Raw genomic sequence first — 26,010 nt, forward strand, 5'->3', positions numbered from 1 at the left:
CATTCTTTCATGTGTTTGTTGGCAGTCTGTATATCTTCTTTGGAGAAATGTCTATTTAGGTCTTCTGCCCATTTTTGGATTGGGTTGTTTGTTTTTTTGTTATTGAGCTGCATGAGCTGCTTGTACATTTTGGAGATTAATCCTTTGTCAGTTGCTTCATTTGCAAATATTTTCTCCCATTCTGAGGGTTGTCTTTTGGTCTTGTTTATGAAAGAGGACCTTTTAATAAGCTGTTGGCTTCAGTTTGCTAGCAATTCATTGAGGATTTTTGCATGTATATTTATAAGGAATATATAGAAGACCATAGTCTTCTTGCATGGCTTTTCTGTCAGGATAATAGTGGCCTCATAGAAAGCATTATGAAGTAAGTGTTCCCTTCTCTTCTACTTTATTGGAAGAGTTTGAGGATTGCTGTTAATTCTTCTTTTAAATGTATGTTAGAATTTACCAGTGGAGCCAAGTGGTTCTGTTCTTTTCTTTGTTGGGAGGTTTTTGATTAGTGATTCAATTTCTTATTATAGGTCTGTTCATATTTTTTATATATTCCTGACTCAGTTTATATCATTTGTGTGTTTCTAAGAACAAGACCATTTCATCTAGGTTATCTAATTTGTTGGTGACAGTTGTTCATAGTATTTTTTATAATCCCTTTCATTTCTGTAAGGTCTTTAATGATGTCTATTTTCATTTCTGATTTTAGTTGTTTGTGCCTTTTTTCTTTCCTTTTTTTTACAGTACATGGGCCTCTCACCGTTGTGGCCTCTCCCGCTGTGGAGCACAGGCTCTGGACGGGCAGGCTCAGCGGCCATGGCTCACGGGCCCAGCCCCTCTGCGGCATGTGGGATCTTCCCAGACCGGGGCACAAACCCGTGTCCCCTGCATCGGCAGGCGGACTCTCAACCACTGCGCCACCAGGGAAGCCCTTTTTTATTTTCTTATTGTAGCTAAAAACTTTTAGCTAGAATGAGAAGATGTGATGGATCTTTTCAAAGAATTGACTTTTTGGTTTTGTTGATTCTCTCTGTTGTTTTTGTCTCTTTTATCTCTAATCATTATTATTTCTTTCATTCTGCTAGTTTTGGGTTTTGTTTTCTATTCCTTTAGATGTAAAGTTAGGTTACTGATATGAGAGCTTTCTTTTTTTCTCTTTTCTTTTTTTTTTTTTTTTTTTTTTTTTTTTTGCAGTACGCGGGCCTCTCACTGTCGTGGCCTCTCGTGTTGCGGAGCACAGGCTCCGGACGCGCAGGCTCAGTGGCCATGGCTCATGGGCCCAGCCGCTCCGTGGCATGTGGGATCTTCCTGGACCGGGGCACGAACCCGTGTCCCCTGCATCGGCAGGCGGACTCTCAACCACTGCGCCACCAGGGAAGCTCTGGTTTGTCTTACTTCTTGAGCAGTGTCTTCTGCTTTTCCTCACTGAGTGAGTTCTGACTAGGCAAAACAAAGGCAAGTACCTTGCATTAGTCCTGCAGGTCGCCCCCAGATAAGTTAGAACAAACCAACCCAAATGTTTTAGAATAAGATCTGCTCTGCTCCCTTAAGAACCAGGGGTCAGGGCCCCACAAGGGCAGCCTGCTGTCTTTAAGACCACTGCTGAGCTGGAGAGGGGGTTAAGGACAAGATAAGTAAAAATGCTGCAAAGCATTCCTTCTGATTTTGAGTTTCCTTTTTCTTGATTCATTGTTCAGCCAGTTGTTGTAAGCCTTTGACAGTTTTTGCTTGATTTTTTTTTTTTCAATGTTTCTCTAGAGGGACAAGTCCTTTGATCTACTTACTGTACCATTTTTGCTGACTCCATTCCATTTGTTTGTGTAATGATGAAAAACACTACTTGTAAGGGATGAAGGGACCCCTAGGTAATTTTAAGAGGAGAGAATACCATAACCAGATATGTCTTTCACAGAGATGACCTTGTAGTTTTGTGGAGAATGCCTCCCAACCTTCTGTAGGCTCCATATTAAGAAAATTAAGTATCTCTCCAGATTTTTATCAGATTTGTGCATGATGATCTGCCTTAAAATATTAGTTATGTAGGAAGGTCACTTTGGGATCTTGAAGGAGGGGTACTCTCTCTCCAGATCAGCTGTGCACTTTAATTTGTGAAGGAGCAGCTTAACATGTGAGCACTCCAAGTAGTATGCGCCAGTGTGAGTAGTAGTGATGATTTGTTTATTGATTGATTTTCCGAAGCAATCTGGGAAGGCCAGGGAGATTTTGGTGATGATGTTACTCATTTTTTTCTTTGGCAGCCAAGAGAACCACAGGAATTGCTTTTTAGTGAATGAATTTTATATTACACCTCTATCTCCCCCTTTTCACTGAAACACAAATTGTATTTTATTGATTCTAATGTAAATACTTTTGACATTTTAATATTGCTAAAAATGAGATACATCTTACAATTAATGGCATGGTTGATAGCATTTATCTTTTCTTAGTGATACATAAGTTAATGATGCAGTTCACAGTTGATGCTGTCTTAGATTTTATGAACTATCAAATATTTTCACTGGGCAGTAAAGCACTTCAGATCCATTTTGGAACAACATAGATGTGTAAATAAATATCTAAATACAAATACATTTATTGATTATGCTTGTTGATTGAATCAGCCTCTCAGTTATTAGCCTGGATGACTGAAGGAGCAGATTAGACATGGTTTTCTTTTCTCCTGAGTGTGTCAATTTTCATGTGAACCTTTCCAGGGTATTAGGTGGAATCATGTCTTCATGGGAAAATAGGAATTAAATGACTAATTGGATAAATTATGCTTATTGTAATAGGCCTAGGAATCCTCAGCCTCTGCCCTCTCTGATTACCTGTTTCATCTGGCCATTGGAATGTGATATATTAGGGTTCAAAGCTCTATTTAGCTAGTTTTGCTACAAGGGGGAAAAAAAACACCAAAAACTAGTTTTCTCCTTTGTATGGTCTGTTTGAAGCCCAGGTCTGGACTGATGCCTTGCCTAAACCATTACTTGTGCACCTGCACACTGTAAAGGGAAACTCTGAAATCTTTGCTGCATTTCATTTTGAGGCTCAGACCACAAAACACGAAGGAATGTAGCCAGAGTCCAGCTGCAATGTTCTTTTACCCCTTATTTCGTTTTTCACTGAGGACTGAAAAGTAGGTTTTAAAGTGATTTTTGAAATGAAATGTGTTGGTCATTGTTGTTGTGCTACTTAACCATCTGTTAGGTAATACATTCAGAATAGACTAGCTCAATAGATTGAGCTACGACATAGCTGGTCAGAGCATTTGGCTTTTCAAGCCCTCAAAAGGTGTCTGAAATTTTTTGTTTTATTTTCAGAAGGAGAAATAGGGAATGGTGTAAATTGGCAGGCACTTTTGAAACTTCCTGGCCTGTCCCTGACAAGGTTTTTACAGATCTCTAAAAGCTGGTCAGCTATTTTTCTGTAGTGGGATTATTGGAACCAAGAGAAATGGTAGTGCTGCTTTTCCCATTTTGTGGATTTTTTTGTGCTTATGTTTATTCCTGTGGAAGATCTTGACTAAAACCCCAGGAATTGCTTTTTTAACCTGATTGATTCTGATTTCTTTTAGAAACAAATTCTAGAGTACAAAGAAATTGTGATCTATCCAAAATCAGACAATCCTGGGCCCAGATCGTAGTCACTGCATGTGGATTTCATGCTCATGAGAGAAGGAATGGTCAGTTCTAACGATCTGCCACCTTTTTGTGACTGGGGTGCATATGGCCATCATGTATACTTATACATAAAGGAGCTGGGGAGACAGATCCCCAAGCCTGTGTCTTGAGCCACCTTTCAGCCACCTTGGCATGTCTGGATGTTTATGGAGCTTCCCCTTCAGCATAACCAGGTTGCATTTTGCCAGGAGGGAAGGGACAAAGGAATTTGCTGAGTGGCAGTGATCAGACTGATGGCCTATCTGTATTCCTTCAGCCTACCTCTTGGCCTGGCCACACTGCCCTATTAATAAATGAATGAGAATTTTTTCTAATGGTGTCTCCTTGAATCAGTGAGAATACTTTGAACTTTATTTGCATAAGTAGCAGATTCTCTATAGAAATAGTGACTGACCCTTGGGATTTCATTAGCATGTATTGAAAACCTAAATTTTTTCTGACTATAATTCTGACTCCTCATTGCTATTCTTGTCTGCTTTAGGCATACTTAAACACCTGTTGACACATCTTATATTAAAAATTCTAGATTCTTTCGTATAAACATTCTCGGCTTCTGTTTGTAATCGAGCTGTTTTAATGTGGAGAGTTCAGAAGTAGTCGCTGTTTTCACTAAATTAGCATGTTTACTTTCGTGGCGTCCAATTAAATCTGATGGCCTCCTTCCAGAAGTGGGAGATTTTCACATGATGCTTAGGCTTAAGTGATGTGGCCTTAATTTTCAACTCTTCTACTGTTTATCCTATAAATTAGAACATTTTTTGTAACCTTTCATCTTCATTTTATTATAGGTTGTTGCTCAGATGCTGGCATTTAAAGTAGTCAGGAACTCAGACCTCAGACCTTTATATTGAACAGTGATTGTGATGACTAGAGGCAGAGGGTGAACCAAATGCTTTGGTTTTCTATTTTTTCTTGCTGTGCACCTTAAAAGTATAATCAAACGAATATTTTTCAGTGTGACTAATACAGCTGAAATGAATAAAATTATTAGTTCTTTCAGGTTTTCTACTTGATTACAGGAGTGTGACCTAAGTTGAAAAATCTCTGTTCATGTGAAAACTTTCCCAAATGTCTATAGTCCAGCTCCATTATAACCACCTAAGAGTACACAGTGGAACAAAAATAAAGATGAAAAAAAATGTTTCTGTACATGCAGCATTGTAGACGTGTTTTAAAACCAGTCAGAATATTCTTAGGTCGTATGAGTCAACCCTTCATTTCACAAATGGAGAAAGAGCTTGAAAGATGAAGTAAGGTCAAATAAGTTAACTAAGCTTTCACGTTGATCTGGCCCCCTGAGGGAATCAAGCCCAGAAGATGGTCCAATTGTTAAGCGTAGTACTTTTAAGCAAGCATTTAGGAGATGGAAGAAGTATATTTATCAAAAAGGGGCTATAGGGCTTCCCTGGTGGCGCAGTGGTTGAGAGTCCGCCTGCCGATGCAGGGGACACGGGTTCGTGCCCCGGTCCGGGAAGATCCCACATGCCACAGAGCGGCTGGGCCCGTGAGCCATGGCCGCTGAGCCTGTGCGTCTGGAGCCTGTGCTCCAACGGGAGAGGCCACAACAGTGAGAGGCCCGCGTACTGCAAAAAAAAAAAAAAAAGGAGGGGGGGGGCTATATATGAGACTGAAATACCCCTTTCCTGGTTTAGGGGAAGCTCACTGGTAAAAAATGCCATGATGTGAATTCCTATATATTAAGCGGAGTCACTGTGTTCTTATTGAAAATGTTAATTATTTAAATCTCATTTATCAGTTGGTTCACTTAACATTTGTTTTTCCTCTAAAAGGTACAATGCAAAATGCCTCTCTTTTCTTCTCTCTTTCCTCAATTTATTTAAACTAGGCAGAGTTTGTTTTTGGTTTTTTATCACTTAAGTCTTTGAAGTTATGTTGGGACTTCACCTGTAATCACTGAGCAACTGGGGAAAGGTTGTCCTCTCTGAGTCTTGGTTCACCTGGTATAATATCTATGCCACTAGATTATCATGAGGTTTAAATGAAGCACAGTGCTTGGCACACAGAAGATGCTCAATAAAATTTTGCACCTACGATTATGTATACTTTGAGCTTTGCAACAGTAATTCCAGGCAGCCATGTATTTTTTTTTTTCCTAATTCTAGGTGCTAAAAGGAAACGTGGGCCTAAGAAAAGGTTAAGGAAAATTAAAAATGTAACCCAGTAGAATAGTACTAGATTTCTTTTTGTAGTAATGCCACAGGGTACATCGTCTTTCAGTCATTGGTGTAAATGGAAAGGACTAATGAAGTTTCCCAGAGCACAGGGTAAAATAAACTGTTGCAGGGGCTTCCCTGGTGGCGCAGTGGTTGAGAGTCCGCCTGCCGATGCAGGGGACACAGGTTCGTGCCCCAGTCCGGGAGAATCCCACATGCCGTGGAGCGGCTGGGTCCGTGAGCCATGGCCGTTGAGCCTGTGCGTCCGGAGCCTGTGCTCCATAACAGGAGAGGCCACAACAGTGAGAGGCCCGCGTACCACACACAAAAAAAAACAAAACAAAAACTGTTGCAGGTCTGAAGGCTTGTTTCTTACTTCAACTACTCAGGGAGTTTACTGCCTAATATCTGCTAGTGAGTCAAGTAAGTGTCTGTGTTTTAGAACGTATCGGTTCAGCGAATGCTGAAACCCTTATTCATAAAAGGAATGTAGAGCAGGTTCAAATAGTTAAACAGTTCCCAGCCTGGCCTGCTACTTACTTTTTTAGTCTTATCCCAGTGCCCTCTCAGTTCATAACCTAATTGTGGTTGTACATAAAGCTCTTCCATTATTATCTAAAACTTTCCTTGTAAAGTCTTTCTTAATTCCCCATAGTTTGATGGACTGTCGTAGCCTTTTGTGATCCTATGAACAATTCTATGTAGTATCTCAGAAATGAGTTATGTTTATATATGTTCTCATTTCATTTTAACAGCAACCCAGTGATACAAGTGATGTATTAGAGTTGTCTTTTTGTTGTCTGAAATATTTTCAGTGTAGAAACTGCATCTTACTTGGCATGAAACTTACTCCATTGTCTTACCGAGAGCCTTGTATTGTGTAAACACTCAATAAATATTTTTTGAATTGAATTAGGAGAACAAAAGGGATGTTCAGTTTCTGCAAATGCTATTAAGTAATCTGACACTCCATGCTCTAGCCCATAGTTTTAACTCTAGATGCTCTGGCCAGGACAATCCTTGTTTCATACACTCCCTTAGGACCATGGGAAGCTATTAACTTCAGTGCCTGTTGTAATCCAAGGCACAGGCAGCCGTGCTAATTGGGCTGTGTTCAGGAGTGAGAGCAACGAGTGTGTTTTAAAATAAGGAATCCCCATGGAAATTTTAGGCAGCAGAAATCAACAAAATAAAAATGCAGAAGGTGGTTGCTGGGTGAAACAGGAAATGAACACCTTACGGAGATTAGGCAGTCCACTGAGAGAGGGGAAATGTGGAAAATGAGTCAAAAGTAATTGTGTAGCCATTTCATCTCTGACATTTGGAAGCATATTGTTGTGTGTGTTGTTTTTAATGAAGTGTGTTTTACAGTGCTGATGTTATTATCTGGATGAGGAAGTCTTCTCTAGTATTATTGTCATCTCAGCTTTCTGCAACCAACTAAATTAAAATACAGTAATATAATGGGACAGTGGAATAAAAAAGAAAACCAGATGACTCTGACATGTGACCCTAACTTGAACTTACTGCTTTTCTGGTTTGCAGTGTGCTCAAATCAGTGTAGAGAGGTTCAATGTAATGCTTTGAGGGACCGGGGAAAGTAGAGGAATCATATATTTAGTTAATAGTGGGCTATGTCATGGGTTAAAGATTGTTACATTATTAGAATATGTGAAATCAGTGTTTCTCAACAGGAGGTCCCCAGAGCATCAGTGAGTTCTCCAGGTAGCATGGACTGGCCTTCTGCAGTCTGTTATTAATGTGTATCATATGACGGCATAGATGCTTTGGATTCTGATATGAATTAATCATTTACTCTAATAAATAAGACTTGATTTTATTGATGTTACATTGAAAGTAGTATCTTTCTTTCCTTTAATTCTTATGTTAGATCTTTTGGTAGGCAAATAGTGAGGGATATGAGGACAATTATATCAAGCCAGAGAGTTTGGAGTAAGTGATTTGTGGAATCTTTCAGTTTTCTGAAGAAATAAATGGGTGGAAAGGTAAGAAAATTATTTTTAGGTAGATGTGAACTTATTGTAACTTCCCAAAGCATCTTATTATAATAGTTCTTTAGACAGTTTTCTAGGAATAACATTTATGTCCTGGATAATAGTGTAATTGTAAAACAAATTTATATCATTCTTTTAACCAAATGGTTCTATTCACTACCATTTTTTACTCCTCTCCCCACAATAATTTACAGTTATAAGATCACCAGATGTAACTTCTGAATTGGATTAAATGATCAATTGGTTTTCAGAGTTTTTCTTCTCTAATTCCTTGAAATGAAAAATTGATATGAGAGTTAACTCATGTATAGTTAAGTCACAGGAGAGTTAAATTACAGAAGACTTACATCACTGAAGTCAGACCATATGTTGAGGACTAGTACGTTTGTCACTGTACAAGATGCTGGTATTAGGTGAAATTACTCAGCTGCTGAAGTGGCATCAGGGATGGAGAGCAAGTCAGTAGACAGTCATCCTCAGCATTATAAGGGTCATGTTAGAAATACTTGGGGATGAGTTGAGCAGCCAGCAAAGGCATGCTTTAGGAGGTGGCCCCTAAACATCTGAGCTGCTGAGTGTGGAAGAGGCTTAGGAGCTGCCCAAGCAAAGGCTAGATACAACAGAAGGACACACACCCTGGCAAAATACAGGTATTGCCCCTTTCCATTGGCCAAAGCATCTAGTTTCTCACCCAGCCTGGTGAGTGACTTCGGGTTGCTCAGCAGTTTTCTTTTAGGCATAAATAAAAGAGGGATAAGTTAATAGTTCAATCTTTAGTTGATGTAAAAATGAAAATTACTTTCAAAGGTGATTAGCTTTGAGTGGTTAATATCAATATACATATATCCATTTATTCAAAGCATAGTAATATATCTTTATAAAGTGTTCTGGATCACAGGTTGGTTATAATAAATATATGACTAATTTGACTTAAATATATATTCATTTCCATATATAACTATTTAACAGGGATTAACTATATATATTGGCATGTGAATAATAAAAGTTGTGTTTTCTAAACTTAGGAAAGGAGAAATGGCTTTTCCATTTCACTCTTCTGAAAGAACTTCAGTATCAAGCACATCTTGAACCAGTTTATTTTGCCTCATTAGTCTCTGTGCACTGGCTTTAGAGAAATGTGAAGAGTAAAAGAGGGAATTTATATAAAATTACCATTGCATATAATAGTCAGTCAGTAAATATTTGTATACGGGGTGATAATAATAAGTAGAAATGAGAAATTTGAGAAGTCCATGGCTTCTAATTCAGAAAGGATCTCTTAAATAAATCACAGAAACATACAGACCATAATATGAGAAATGATCCATAACTTTGATTTCATTTCTTAAAACTTGCTAATAACAGAATGAAAAGGTAAAGCCACATATCAGGAGAAGAGGTTTGTTATCACATAGATCAGCCAAGGGTCAGGATCCAGAATATGTGGGGAAGAAAACCTTTATATATTAATAAGAAAAGGAGCAGTCAACCCAATAGAAATATGGAGATAGTGTATAAAGAAGCTGTTACAGAAGAACAAACCCTAAATATCTAATGACATAAGGACAAAATACTCACTAGTATTTTACTAGTCTCACTGGTAATCAGGAAAATGCAAATTAACACCACAAGAGATACCATTTTACCTCCATCAACCTGGCCAGAAGTCGAATGTCTGTTTAGTACCTAATTTAGTGAGCATATAGGTGAAAAGGAACTCTTATCCTTTGTGAGAGTTTCAGTTAGTTTGTTTCAGAGGGCAATTTGAAAATACAGTTAAATCTGCACAAACTTTCCTCAACCTAACAGCCTCACTCCTGGTTATATATTAGGCTTTTGAGTAGCTTTTACATTTATGCTATCTATGAATATTTATGGTGTCTGTATTATGTAGATAATTAAATTATCTCTTGGCTACCTCTATTATTCTGTATTGGAATTATTCACAGTTATATAGCTAGTATATACTTTTTTTAAAGTGACTCTATCCTTTTGTACTATTCCTTTCAGGGTCTCCATTACATTGAAACATAATTTTCTTTTTTTATAAATTTATTTATTCATTCATTCATTCATTTATTTATTTATGGCTGTGTTGGATCCTCGTTGCTGTGCGCGGGCTTTCTCTAGTTGCAGTGAGCGGGGGCTACTCTTTGTTGTGGTGAGCAGGCTTCTCATTGTGGCTTCTCATGTTTTGGAGCACGGGCTCTAGGTGTGCAGGCTTCATTAGTTGTGGCATGTGGGCTCAGAAGTTGTGGCTTGCGGGCTCTGGAGCTCAGGCTCAGTAGTTGTGGTGCACGGGCTTAGTTGCTCCGTGGCATGTGGCATCTTCCCGGGCCAGGGCTCGAACCCGTGTCCCTTGCATTGGCAGGCAGATTCTTAATCACTGCGCCACCAGGGAAGCCCCCCCACCTTTTTTTCTTAAAGCTACTTCCTTTAAGACTAGAATACATGTTTCTTTGTATACAGCATCTCCTTTTCATACAGGGTTGATGCAGGTGGTTACTTTTTCTCATAATTCATATAATTTTCATATACCAGTTCTTGATTAGTTTTATAATAGTGGTTCTCCATATTTACTTTTGAGGAAATATTGATGATAATAAATGCCAAGAATTTTGAGTGCTACTCATGTATATTATTGGAAACCTTTTTAAAAGACTTACAAAAGAATTAGTTCTTCCCATCCTGCTTGTTAGTAACTCCCATTAATATAAATGATGACTCCCAGGTTCATGATGTTGAGAGTCTAGTGATGAAATACTAGAAGTGTTAACAGTAGTTAGTTATAGAAATTTACTGCTGTAAGTTAATTAAACACACCAGTAAGCAACTGGAGCATTTTATTATTTAGTTTGTATAAATATACAGTTGGAAAGTTAATGAGAAATGGCAAGTCTCTTGGAGTTTGATTGACAGCTATACTAAACCTTTTTAAAATGTGTAGATGACGAATGAATTTATTGAGACAACTTCTGTTGTAAAATATTCCATAGAAGGAATATTTATTTTATTGAGTGTGCAGTAGCATAATTTTATCATTTCTGACTTTAAAATATTAGTTACTAGAGGAAAAACTTTTTAGAAGTCACCTCCTAATATTGAATTTGCTAAATAGTGTTCTGTATGGGAGATACAAGACTTTCTTTTATTATTTTCTGGCTTCTATATTATTTGTGGTCTCTGCATAAATCAAAAAATGGGAGATTCCTGAGGTGGTTGAGAAGAATTTGGTAAATAAATAGCATGTTATTTTCCTTCAGAGATTTCTAGGGGAAATGATAAGCAGTATTCTGTTCTAAGAAGATACAGCTTGGTCACACTTAATTGAAAGAAGTTTCCTTTCTCATTTTGTATCATTTTGGGGGGAACCTACCTGTCTTTTTAGCATGCAATTTGGAATAGACACTTAACTCAATTTTGTAGTATTTTTATTATTAAATGCTAATTCAAAGTCAGGGTTCATAGTGTCAGAATTATAAACACATAAATGAACCTGCTCACCTATTCATTCATTCATCAAATGTTCAGTAATTATGTACTGCCTGAGAGACATTTTTCTAGGTTTTTGGATTATAGTAATGGGGGCGCTGGTGGGATGAATTGGGAGATTGGGATTGACATATATACACTAATATGTATAAAATAGATAACTAATAAGAAGCTGTTGTATAAAAAAATAAAATAAAATTCAAAACAAAAAAATGGCAGGGACTTCCATGGTGGCGCAGTGGTTAAGAATCCACCTGCCAATGCAGGGGACACGGGTTTGCTCCCTGGTCCCGGAAGATCCCATGTGCTGTGAGCAACTAAGCCCATGTGCTACAACTACTGAGCCTGCGCTCTAGAGCCTGCAAGAGCCACACCTACTGAGCCCATGTACCTAGAGCCCATGCTCCGCAAAAAGAGAAGCCACTGCAATGAGAAGCCCGTGCGCCACAACGAAGAGTAGCCCCCGCTCACCGCAACTAGAGAAAGCCCGAGCGCAGCAACGAAGACTCAACACGGCCAAAAAACCAAAAAGGCACAAAATTCTCAGAAGTTATGTATATGTGCCATACAAATTATATTCCCATCTGTGGATCAAATGGGGACACGTACCAAAATGAATGCTTTCCCAGAAGGGCTGCTTGTAAGCACCAGGAAGAGATAATAGTAGTAGCAAGGGGACCATGCTACTCTGATAATGGCTCTGGATCTGGAGAGAGAGAATAGGAAGGGGCAGGGAGAGTTGTTCACGGAAAACACTCCAAGTGTGGACCTTGCAAATATAAAGCTGAGTGTGATGAAGATACAGAGAATGTTGGGTGCGTATGTAATATAGATTGCAGTGGATACAGTTTTAATCCTGTGTCTGCTTCTGATGGGAGTTCCTATAACAATCCCTGTTTTGTTCGAGAAGCATCTTATATAAAACAAGAACAAATTGATATAAGGCATCTTGGTCATTGCACAGACACAGATGACACTAGTTTGTTGGGAAAGAAAAATGATGGACTACAATATCAACCAGATGTGAAAGATGCTAATGATCAAAGGGAAGATGTTTATATTGGAAACCACATGCTTTGCCCTGAAAACCTCAGTAGTTACTGTATCCATGGAAAATGTGAATTCATTTATTCTACTCAGGCTTCTTGTAGATGTGAGTCTGGTTACACTGGACAGCACTGTGAAAAGACAGACTTTAGTATTCTCTGTGTAGTGCCAAGTAGGCAAAAGCTCACTCATGTTCTTACTGCAGCAGTTATTGGAGCCGTACAGATTGCCATTATAGTAGCAGTTGTCATGTGCATAACAAGAAAATGCCCTAAAAACAATAGAGGTCGACAGCAGCAAAACCTAGGCCATTTTACTTCAGATACATATTTCCAGAATGGTTTAAACTGATGACTTTTATATGTATACTGACGATGTGATGTACATATAAATTATGTCTTTTTTTTAAAGAATGGAAATATTTATTTCAGAGGCCTTCTTTTTGGACATTTGTAGTGTACTGTTGGCTCGTATTTAGAATATTCAGCTACAACAGTTTTGGACTGTTTAGTCTTTGTTTTATGTTTTTAAATACAGAAATTGATTTCACAAATTTGTATTACATGGTAATTCTAAGACTTGTTCTTTACCCATGCAATGTAATATTTTTGCAAAGACGGACCACTTCCACTTCTTCCACAGTGACCACAGCAAATGACCAAGCTTGAACTGAAGGTAAAGATGTTTACGGATTACTTTTCTTACAAAAAAAAATCTAGAAGACACTGTGTTTAGACATTTCAATGTTCTTGAGATTTATTAACCGATTTTTTAGACACTACCTGTTGCACGAACTGTAAAGCTGTGTGTGTTAGGTGTAAAATATTTATAAGATGTGTGAACTGGAATTTGATCATTTCTCTCTTTGAAAAAATAATACTGAATTTTTTAAAGTATATGGTAGCAATGATGGAACGGATCACTGAAAAGTAGATTTAGATGTTATGAAAATAGTCTGTTTAACAAACAGATTTGAATAAAGCTTACTCTGTCATTTAAAAAAAAAGTTAAAACCATCTCCTTTTTTCCTTTTTAAAATAAATGATTAGTTTAAAATCAGTTCTGTAAAGGCTAGATGTTTTTATAGAGCAGATACAGACTAAGAAAGTGAGCATATTATCTCAGCTTATTATCTAATTTGAGAGATAATAAAAATACCTTGTTTTGTGCCTTTTATTCAGTAACACTCCTTTCTTTACCTTGTCTTATGAACACATTGCAAGATTCATCAGGCATACCCCTGGGAGAGCAAGAAAGACAATCTGATTTTGAGCAGAGAATGATATGGCTGGTTGATGGGCGGTTTGGGACTAGTCTCAGCAGTCATTTTGTCACTAAGAGTAAAGGCCCGATTATTGACTAGAAAGTACTTTTTAGATAAAGTTTTAGGACCAACTTAAAAGTTGTTAGTTCAGAATATCTATTTCAGTTTTTTGGCTTTTCCAGTGAAAATAATGTAATTATGCTTAAATGACCCAGTCCTCACTCCCTGCAAAAATATGCTGACATCAGGACCTATTTGTTTGACAGCATTAATTCAGAGGAACAATAAGCAGTGTTTTCACACTCAAAACTAGCCAATGACATAAAAGGTTACAAATATTAAATTAGAAATGATTCATTGTCATGAGTTTCACACATGGGTGTGCCTGAATGTACACTTGTATACACAGAGCAACATCAGGTAATATTAGAAAAAGATCCATTCCTAGAACTCAGATACTCATTATATTCACCAGATGTCTTTTGAGTAAAATATTCCTCTTTTCTCTATTGTGTTTCAAACACTTGAACTCCTGGAAGACACAAAACTCAATTTGAGTATACACTCTCTTCATCTAGGAGTCATACACTTACTGAGGGTTAAATTGTTTATAGCTCTTTCAGTTGACTCTTTTCTACTTTAATCTTTTATGAAACGTCCTGGGGGTAGGAAACCCAAAGGGGAAATCCATGGACATATGAAGAAAGGCCAAAAAATAGGAGAATACACATATAAGGAAATAGAAATAATAATATAAAAAAAGACTTTTAAGAATTTCAAAATTCTCAAAGGAGGAAATAGCATCCATAAAAAAAAAATGAGATTTTATGAAACAGAAATAGGTAGTTGTTGGGACTTCCCTGGTGGTCCAGTGGCTGAGACTCCATGTTCCCAATGCAGGGGGCCCGGCTTCGATCCCTGGCCAGGGAACTAAAGGTCCTGCATGCCGCAATTAAAAAGATCCCACCTGCCATGCAACGAAGATCCCGTGTGCTGCAGCTAAGACGAGGTGCAGCCAAATAAATTAAAAAGAAAAAGAAATAGGTAGTTGTGACTCAAGAGACATAGAAAAATGTATTTTTTTAAAAAACCCTCATAAATAGTATACTAGACACACTTAAGCAGAGAATTTGTGAATAGTAAATAGAAATGAAAAATGTCACCCAGAATGCAGCCCAGAGAGATAGAGATATATGAGACAGAACTTATAGGGCACAGAGGTTAATTAAGAGGTGTCAACATGTATCTAATAGGAATATTCTAGGAATAGAGATTAGAGGGAATGGCAATGAAGAAGTGTTATTTAAAAGTGGCTGAGTAAAAAAATACAGAGAGGTAGTTATGACAACAGAATAGGAGACACTTATAGATACAACAGAGACTGAAAAATCATAAGAACATACTGTGAACAACTTTTAGGTGGAATGGAATTTTTTAGCAAAAAGTATATAAAATATAACAAAATTGATTTTAAAAGAAATGGGAAAACTGAATAAGATCTGTTTCCCGAGCATGATAGAATAGATATCTGGACCAACATTGAAAATGTAGGATTAAAAAAAGAATCTTTTTTTTTCTTTCTGATTGTCATTCTCTTAATGCTTTTTTTAAAAATTATTTATTTATTTATATTTATTTATTTTGGGCTGTGTTGGGGCTTCGTTTCTGTGCGAGGGCTCTCTCTAGTTGTGGCAAGCGTGGGCCACTCTTCATCGCGGTACGCGGGCCTCTCACTGTCACGGCCTCGTCTTGTTGCGGAGCACAAGCTCCAGACACACAGGCTCAGTAGTTGTGGCCTGTGTGCACAGACCTAGTTGCTCCGCGGCATGTGGGATCTTCCCAGACCAGGGCTCGAACCCGTGTTCCCTTCACTGGCAGGCAGATTCTCAACCACTGCGCCACCAGGGAAGCCCAAAAAAAGAATCTTAAATGTATCTATTAGTTAACAATAAAATAAAGAATACTTAGGTCAAAAACTGAGTGATGGCAAGAACCTAGAGAGATAAGGTGAGCAAGAATTTCCCTTGAAGGCATTTAATAAACAACCTGATCAGGATAATATGAGAAACAGACTTGGTAGACAAACTGATTTATGGACATAAATACAAAAATACAAATTAAAATGTGTGCAAGCTGAATCTAGCAGTTGAGAAGAGTCAATGGCTCAACACTAAAAAGTCTTCCACATAATTCACTCATTAACAGATAAACAGAAATATCATGTGGTTGTTTTTTTACTAAGTGCAGAAAAAGCATTCAGTAAAATTCAACACTTATTTAGAAAGACAATAATAGGTTTTGATTAGGAGCATAAAATGTAGAACCAGATGGCATGAGTTTGAATCTAAATTCTTACTTACTGTGTATGGTATTGTCTTGATTTCATGCTTGTTAGATGTTGGGCAGAGAACCCAACTATGCTGTGCCTGGACTTCTGACCTACAAAAAATACGAGCTAATAAATGAGTGGCTTTTTTAAAAAATTGAGGTGTGATGGACATACAACATTATATTAGTTTCAGGTATCCAATATAATGACTCAATATTTGTATATACTGAGAGCTGATCACGACAATAAGGCTAGTTACCATCCATCACCATACAAAGTTACAAATTTTTTCCTTGTAATGAGAACTTTTAAGATTTATATGTTGTTTTAATCTGAGAAACGTTTTGTATTTTTTTAATAGTAATAGAAAACAGTTACATCACGTGACCTTGGACAAATTACTTGATCTCCCAATGCTTTACTTTATTGTCTGTAAAGTGGAGATAATAATAGTACCCGCCTCATTAGGTGTTTGGGTGGATTCAATGAGCTAGTATGTGTAAAATATATTTGGCACATGGTAAAGCCTCAAATGATTGCCAATAGTACTAGTCGTTGTTATAGAAACTATTTGAAAACTAGAAAAAGCAGGGAATTTCCTTAAAATGCTAAAGAATAGTTATCAATCCTATAACAACCATTAGGCTAAATAGTGAAACTATTTCCATTAAAGTTAGAAAGCAGCTAAGGATGCCAGTTATTATACAGTAAAATATTTAAAAACATTATGCTTGAGGTCCTGGTCTATATAATTAAATGGAGAAAAGAGATGAAGTATAAATATTTTAAATAAAGGGACAAAATTGTCTTTTGCAGATATGAATGTTATGTAGAAGCTGTGAGGGAATCTGCAAACTATTAGAATTAGAAAACTAGCACGTTTGTTGGATATAAGATCAACATGAAAATTAAGTAAATTCTATATACCAGTAATAACCAAATAGAGAGTGACCACAATATAAGTACCTTGTAATATATTTAATAAAAATGTGAAAGACCGGGCTTCCCTGGTGGCGCAGTGGTTGAGAGTCCGCCTGCCGATGCAGGGGACACGGGTTCGTGCCCCGGTCCGGGAGGATCCCACATACCGCAGAGCGGCTGGGCCCGTGAGCCATGACTGCTGGGCCCGCGCGTCCGGAACCTGTGCTCCGCGACGGGAGAGGCCACAACAGTGAGAGGCCCGCGTACCACAAAAAAAAAAATGTGAAAGACCTTTATCAATGAAAAATATATAGCATTATAAAAATGATAATGAAGGACATAAAATATGTGAATAAACGAATGTACACATATATGTACCTGGTTTAACTAGGCCTTCTGCTACTCTGATTTTTATGAAAATATATCAGAAATTAGTTGGGCTAAAAAATAAATAGGATAACCAAATACTTTTTGGAGACTTTGGTTTTTTGTCCAGAAAATCATGGGGGAATCCCTTCTTCCTGTCAAGATTCAATTTAAAACAAAAATTTCCTTTTATAAGTTAGTGAGTGAAAACTTTAGCGTGTAAATAGCAAAAAGAAAGAAAGGAAGGAGGAAAGAGGGAGAAAGGAAGGAAAGAAAGAAGGATGGAATCCAGACAATATAAAAAGCTTTTGGTTCAGTAGTTAAAAGAAACAGCTCAAAGAATTATGAAAGGATATTAATTCCATCAGTCAGATTTTAGTCAGGAAAGCAGAATCACTATGAGTCTTATGGTATAAGGGATTTATTATAAGCATAAGATATTACAAAACTGTGGGAGAAGCTGGAGAAGAATCCAAAAGGGGGAGTTGGAGGATCAGAGAAAGTCCCTAACCAGCCCTTCAGAAGCTTGGTGCAGGTTGGACAGCTCAGGCCAGGAGGTGGGAAGCAAGATCTAACCAGCTGCCGAGTGGAACCCCAAAGGAGAGCAGGTGGGGAAACATCTATGGAGGACTGTTACCACTGCATCTGTTAGTGGGCCTGGAGTCACTGTTTGTCATCAGCACCAGCAGTTGGGAACAAGAGCTAGATGCGGAAGAGGAGCGCCAAGACCAGATGGAATCTGCAGGCAGCCTATGTCTGTTACTGGGTCTAACCACCATTCACTTCAGAGCTTCATGTCTGCTGCTTCACTTCTGTTCTCCAAATCTCATGCCAATTTTTGTTCAGCTCTAGCCTGGATCCACACATGTGCTGGTATTCTGGGAAATAGTTCTTATTTAGCCAAGTGCACACAGTAAAAACCCACGACAGATGTGAATAGGCTCTGTACTCTATTCTAGGAATATAAAGATTACTAACACCAATAGTAATCACTCAGAAAATTATAGTTGCTCTTACTGTGTTTCAGGTACTGTTGAAAATTATATAGTCACAATAGCAGTATGAGATTAATGCTGTTATTATTCCCCTTGTATTGATGTGTAACCTGAGTCACAGACAGGTCAGCTTTACTTCCAAAGCTACACATTGTTCTCTAGGGTTAGCATCAGCAACATTCTGGAGGAATCTAGTAAAATGGGGACATACTTAAAAACTGTATTCATACTAGAAAAAGTTGCTCAAAGGAGGGCAAAAATTAGAAAAAAATAGAAACAGCCTAAATCTTCGTCAGTAAGGAAGTAGAGAAGTAAAGTCTGAATATCCATGAGATAGAGTACTAATTAGGAGTTCAAAGAAATGCATTACATATGTATATCAGCAAAAATACCTCTTAAAACACAGTACTGAGGGGAAAAGTGAGTTGCAGAATGATATACATGATCTATCATTGTTCAGTTAAACATTTGTATTTTAAAAGTATAAAAAGTGATATATACAGATGTTCACCAAATTTATAAAGCTAGTAGCTTGTGGGAGGGGCCATGGCAGATGCGTTGCTTGTCTACCCACAGCCAGTCTTGGCTTCCTACTTATCAGCAGAGCTCCATTTTGTTAATTATTCTTTCTCTTCATTTGCTATATGGAAGGTGGGGCTCAGCCCCCAGCAGTAAATTACAGCTGGCTTTTTACCAATCATAGTAAGTCCGTTCCATCACGCTTGGTTTGTGCATAAGCATGTGTCACAGTTATGGCCAGTTCTCTGGGGGTATTTCTGGGAATGGTTTTATGTACTAAGACAGATATGACTGGGCTGCTAGTAATACATATATAGTGGCAGAATAGAAGGATGGGAAAAACTGGGTTCTGGATAAAGTCATCAAGTTCCTGAGTTAGCCAATCCTGGAACTAATCTGTCTCTAGTCTTATTATTTAAATCAGTTGATTTGGGTTTTCTGTTAATTGAGGTTGAAAGCATCCTAACTAATGGTAGTAGGGATGGGGAACAAAGGAGGCTCACTTTATCTGTAAGCATTTTATTTCTTTTAACTAAAAAAATGCAAAAAATCAATTAAGTTTGAGTCGTGGATATATAGTTATTTGCTCATTATTCTCCAATTTAGAAATAGAAGAGTGCCACATAAGTTATATATACACCGTGAACAAAGACATGGGAATGATCATTGTCAGTTGAGGGGCAACTGGGAAATATTTCTCAGCAAATGAATCAAGAACCAATTTGTTTGTATTCATTTAATATATACTTACTTGCTTTTCACTCTCTGTGTAAGCTACTGTACCATTCAATTTGGGGCTCATATTTGAAATCACTGTGTTTTTTATTTGTAAAGAGCATCTTTTTTATATATATAAATTTATTTTTTGGCTGCGTTGGGTCTTCGTTGCTGTGCACGGGGCTTTCTCTAGTTGTGGTGAGCGGGGGCTACTCTTTGTTGCGGTGTGAGGGCTTCTCATTGCGGTGGCTTCTCTTTGTTGTGGAGCACAGGCTCTAGGCACGCGGGCTCAGTAGTTGTGGCTCGCAGGCTCTAGAGCGCAGGCTCAGTAGTTGTGGCACACGGGCTTAGTTGCTTCGCGGCATGTGGGATCTTCCCAGACCAGGGCTCGAATCCGCGTCCCCTGCATTTGCAGGCAGATTCTTAACCACTGCGCCACCAGAGAAGTCCCATCAATCAATGTTTTAGTGCCTCACTTTTAAAAATGAATGGTCAGGGACCATTAGAAAAGGAAGAGAAAACAAGAGGGTAGGAAATTATTCAAGAAATAACATAAGAAAAATTCTAATAATTTGAAGGACTTGATTTCAGATTGTGGGAGCCCAGTGAGTGCCAAGCACTGTGATATTTCGAAATGCTAGAGGTAAAGTGAAGATTCTGAAGCCTTGCAGAGGGGAAAAAATACAACGGAATGGGAATCATGATATCTGACTGCTCAAAGGCAACACTGAAAGGTAGAAAGTGATGGAACAGTGCCCTCAGAATACCGTGGGAAAATTATTTCTATAAGCTTGGCTTATATATGGCATCCCTGGGCAATACTGTGGGCTTGATTCTAGACCACCACAATAAAGCAAATCGCATGAATTTTTTGGCTTCCTAGTGCTATAAAAGTTATGTTTACACTATATTGTAGTCCGTTGTGTGCAATAGCATTATGTCTAAAAAACAGTGTACATACCTTAATGAAAAAATACTGCTTAAAAATGCTAACCATCATCTGAACCTTCAGCCAGTCGTAATCTTTTTGCAATAGTAACAGCAAACATCACTGATCACAGATCACCATAACAAATACGATAATAGTGAAAAAGTTTGAAATATTGTAAGAATTACCAAAATGTGGCACAGAGAGGTGAAGTGAGCAAATGCTTCTGGAAGAAGTGGCGCTGATAGACTTCCTCGATGCAGGATTGCCACAACCTTCCATTTGTAAAAAAATGCAGTATCTGCGAAGCACAATAAAGCGAAGCACAGTAAAAACCAGGTGTGCCTATATCTGTCAAACTATCAGTCAAATACATGGTAGAAAAGTCTTTTCAGACATGGAGGTCCTAAAAAAAAAAAATCTCCCTATGCACCTTTCCTAGGAAACTCTTGGAAGATGTGCTCTATTAATACAAGGGAATAAACCCAGTAAAAGTAAAACATCATTCAAGGAAAAGAAGGGATCCAGCACAGCAGAGAAGCAGAGGGATCTCAGGATGATGGTGAAGGGAAATTGTAGAAGGTCAGCTCTTCAACTGGCCTAGAGAGCAGGAGGACAAAGAAGGAGTGAAAGATTATCTGATGTATTTAATTATATTTTGAGGGAATTTTCATTGCTTTCAGGGAGTCAGAGAATGAATTACTTAGAGGTACATCAATAAATTTAACAAATGAAGAAATTAGATGGTAATTAACTCCAGGAAGAACCAAGTTGAAAAGAAAGAAAATATAAATATCATTCATTATATGGCTCTACTCAAAATAATAATTCTGTAGTTACAATACTGTAACATTGCACATTGATTTCACCAAAGAATGTGTTTTTGTTTGTTTGTTCATTTTTTGGCCATGCGCAGCTTGTGGGATCTTAGTTCCCTGACTAGGGGTTGAACCCGGCCCCGACACTGAAAGCGCTGAGTTCTAAACACTGGACTGCCAGAGAATTCCCCCAAAATGTGGCATTGACCTTGTTGAGAGAATGGGAGGAAGAAGTGTGGTTGTTTTGGGAAGAGATGGGGAAGCAATGTGTAAGAGAGAGAAATCCTCATCTTTTCCAGTAGGTTGTTTTTAAAACCAGAGAATCAAGAAACAGGAATATAGAATATTAATTATGTATATGTAGGGTAAATACTTTAAAAAGCAGCTTAAAGCATTGAGAATTGTTGGCTCAGGGGGTTAGGAGTTGAGGGAGAGGTAAGGTATTACCTAAGAAACATATAAGCTAATATTTTTACCATCAAGTTTGTAGAGCAATTTGACTTTTTAAACCATGTACATATATTCTTTTGATAAATAAACATTAATTTTTAAGTATGTTTTATTTATACAAAACCTTTTTATTTGTAAACCAATTTAACACAATTCAATATTTATTCAGTGCCTGTTATGTAGATTATTGTACGAGAGAGATATGTAAATATATGATCTTAAAGCAAATCCGTAATGTGAGTACCTGCTTCCAAATGGAGGATAAATACTGATGAATCTTAAAGCACCATCCATTCTGATCTGGGACTTGGGGGGAGGCTTCAGTGGATTGAGTATTTGCATTGGGACTCAAAGGATGAGAGGAATTTGAATGGGAGATTAAATGCCAGCTGTGGCCAGTGTTGTCAGGTCCCACCATGACTGCAAAAGTAACTGTGTAGAAGAGTCTGGGAGAGCCGTGGGAGGCTATGTTGACTTCTCTGCCTTTCCTAGACATTTCTGTTAGTCACTTTTTCCAGAGGATTTATTCCTCCCTGCCCTATCACCCAGACACTCTTAATTTTAGTATTGACTTTACCATGCTGTGTTAGGTGGTGGTTCTCTCTCTGCCGGCACCCTGCCTCTTCTTAAACTTTTGGTCTAATTTAGAGAGGGATAAGGAAAGAGAAAAGAAAACCTTGGTTTCACCTGACCAAATGTAGATTCCTGAATGTAAAGATAGGAACTCTCTTCCGTAACCTCACAGGCAACTAGATATGGCTGTTACCTCTTTTGAGGTCCTAAGGTTAAACAGCCATTTTCACAGTTTGAACATAATTCTTAGAAACCTCAAGAGTAATGTAGGACACATCTAACTGTTTGCAAAGGAATGTAATAATTTCATACCTATAACATAATTTACATTTAGGTCTTTAATCCATTTTGAGTTTATATACACTACCAAATGTAAAATAGATAGCTAGTGGGAAGCAGCTGCATAGCACAGGGGGATCAGCTCAGTGCTTTGTGACCACCTAGAGGGGTGGGATAGGGAGGGTGGGAGGGAGACGCAAGAGGGAGGGGATATGGGGATACATGTATACATATAGCTGATTCACTTTGTTATACAGCAGAAACTAACACAACAATGTAAAGCAATTATATTCCAATAAAGATGTTAAAATAAATAAATAAAAATTTTAAAAATGGAAACTAAATAATAATAATAATTTACTCCTGTTATATGTCAAAACTGCTATTCAGAAGTAATGGGCCGTGTGTGTGTGTGTGTGTGTGTGTGTGTGTGTGTGTGTGTGTGTGTGTGTGTGTGTGTGTGTAAGTAACATCCTCCAAATTTAGGTTTTTGTGCTCTGGATTTGTTTTCTTTTATATTGTTGGGTCCATAAGAGGAAAGGCTGGCTTAGAACAAAATAGCAGAGCTAAACCATATGTTTTGTACCAAATTAGAAACAGGTGAAGATTGTTAAAATCCCGCTAGAGCTTACAAAAGCTTCAGACTCAAGTTTGTATTAAAGGCAGGTGGTTATATGTACAATAAAAAGCAGTCACCAGCACACCAGCTTATTGATACATATGTGATTGATCTTTTTGGATAAAAACAAGGAGGAGTTAATAAATCACTGCACATAGCTATAAAGATGTTTGGGCTTGAAAGCCTAGCCTGTAAGAGCAAATGTGGACCCTGAAGGAAATTTATGAAGCATAGATCCTTTTAGCTTTACTTAACAGCTAACATCTGACTGACCCAGGGGGACCATGGAAATTTACTGCTGGGCCATTCAAATATGTAAGCTGTTGTGTGATGTAGAACAGGTAAAGATTAGCCCAGTAACAAATATGAGGCTATAAAATAAAATGAGATTTCCATGACTTGTAAGTACTTGTCAAAGGTCAGCTCCAAATGACTGGTCAGAAATGGGAAAAACTTGTTGATAATTAAAGCAGATTGATTATGACAACCTAGGCGTTAGCATTGGTCGCTCCCAGATCAGTGATTCTTCAAGTTTCCTCCTCCTGTGAAATCCATACTTAAACAGAATGACTTTAAGGGCCTTTAAATTGTCTTTTTGTGTGCTGAAATTGGGTAAAATTATGAGTTGAGGTAATTCCTTTTGCAATTCCATAATTGAAATACATCTTTCTCAAATATATTCTGAATATATGGAATTTGTAGACAGCCTATTCATTCTAGAACACTGACTTTAGCTAACTTATGTATGCAATTTTGAGCTTTGACCTCTAGAAAGCAGGTAGACGTTTTTAGGCTTTCTGATAGATGATCTTGAATTAACCTTTAAACTTAGGTAGTTAACAGATTTACGCACACAGTTATTGAAAAATCAATTTAGTGAAATTAAGTGGATATTTCAAAAATGTGTGGATTTATTTCCAAGCTTTTTGTCTGCTTTGCTTTATGTAAGTCTCCAAAGTAATAAATGTATGTAATATTGTTACTAGGATTTTAGGAGTTGCATTTTGGACTTTAATAAGATCTATAGTTATTGACGTCAACATTCGCTGCCTTTTTGACTTACTTTACCAAAAGGTTGCCAGATAAAAGCTAGATTTGGTTGTTTTCAAGGTATCAGCTTATGAAATCAGTGGTAAATTTGGTAATAATTTGGTTCATGAACATCTCATTTGTGAGTTGAAGAAATCCCACAGATTTTTTATAGAAATCTTGACTAAGTGAAATTTACAAAATAATACAAATGTACAAAATGGGATTATTACTGGGCGGGGGTGGGGCTTGGGTCCATGGTGTAGAATTAGTTTAAGATGAGGAGTCAAAAGGCACCAGTTGGAATTCTAGCTCTACCACTTCATCCCTACATTTACTCCTCCCTCCATTAAACCGGTAAAAATGTTCCAGACGTTGTGCTCGAGGAACTAGGATACAGTATTAATAACAGTTTCCATTCTTGTGGAAGATACAGAGGCATAAACACGCAATTACAATAGTGTCAAAGGTCCTGCGTTGGTGAGTGTACAGGGTTCTATGAGAGACGAATAGCTAATCCCAACTTGGGGCAGGGGTAAGGTCGAGTGGGGTAAGATCTGTGGTTGTAGTTGAGTGTTAGAAAAGACCGTGTGACCTTGGGCACCTCAATAACAGTGCCTATAATAGGACAAGTGCTTGTATTGTATTGATAATGTATGCTAAATGCAATACCTAATGCATAATAGATATTCAGTAAATAAAATCCAGCATCAGCATCCCTGTTGTTATTTTGGCAGTGCTCACTGGCTCTTTTACTCTGGTGCTGGAGTTCCTTGCCTTCTATTAATATACAGCAAACATAGTATCTTCTCTTGTGGCACTTACAGATAGGTACTGGGGAGGTGACGCATAGTAATAATGATAATTGAATGCCTACTGTATCCTGGTAACTGTGCTGGGTCTTCGGTTTTTTTGTTTAGTTTAATTCTCACAAGCAGTCCTGGAAGATTGGTGTTATTAAACCCATTTTAGAGATTTGAAAACAGGTTCAGAGTAGTATGCCCAAGTTCATAAGTAACAAAGCTGGGGGCCTGAGTCTATGCCTTTCTGACTTCAAAGCTTAACTTCTTATACCTAAATCCCCCTTCTACTTTTCTTTTCTTCTCCCCCAAGAAATAGGTATTGTAATTAAATAAATAACTTAGACGTAAAGGTTTGAGCACCTAAGTGGCTTACAGAGCATATACCATTAGTTGCACTGATATATTTAAGCAAATCTATATTATGTGCACACATTGTGAAGTAGAAATTTAAAATGGTGAGCAGTTTTTCTTCCAAATTCATATTCCAGATGGAAACATCTTTTGGCATTACCAAGTATGTAGGTTTATGCACCTTGCACGCTTAATTGTAGTTTAAAAAAAAAAAAAACTTTACAGATTTTTGTGGGAAACAGGTGCTGTTAAACCTGGGCAAATGCAGGATGGCTGTTAATGTTGTGGAATGTGATTTTGATTTACTTGGCAGAATTTTTATTTTATAAAAATGACTATTAAAATAGACATGCTTTCCATCCTTTAATTTTGCTCTGTTTGCTGAAATTTGCCTGTAGAATATTTTTCAACAGTTACTAAAAGGGTGTGGAAAAACTGGAAGGTTTCTAGAAGGAAATTGATTCTGAATTCTTTAACAATTTTCACAACCCTGCAACTTACAAAGTTTTTTAAAAAATGGGGATTTTTTTAACCTTCTTACTGCAATTATTTGGAATTCAATTTCCCTGAAATTCCCTTCTCTTTTCAGTACAGCTCTGTATAAAGAACTATATTTAATATTGGCAAAGAGAATAATCTGATGTAAATCT

The 26,010-nt window shown here is 37.6% G+C and overlaps 1 protein-coding gene and 1 pseudogene across 9 annotated transcripts in view; both read left to right on the plus strand.

Moving 5' to 3' along the window:
• Positions 1–26,010, plus strand: part of UVRAG (UV radiation resistance associated) — a 373,872-nt gene that overhangs the window by 243,442 nt on the left and 104,420 nt on the right. The gene's annotated exons all lie outside the window — the stretch shown is intronic.
• Positions 5,314–13,023, plus strand: LOC105748510 (tomoregulin-1-like; annotated as a pseudogene).

The sequence above is a fragment of the Orcinus orca genome, chromosome 8 (assembly GCF_937001465.1).
Source record: "Orcinus orca chromosome 8, mOrcOrc1.1, whole genome shotgun sequence".
Lineage (NCBI taxonomy): Eukaryota > Metazoa > Chordata > Mammalia > Artiodactyla > Delphinidae > Orcinus > Orcinus orca.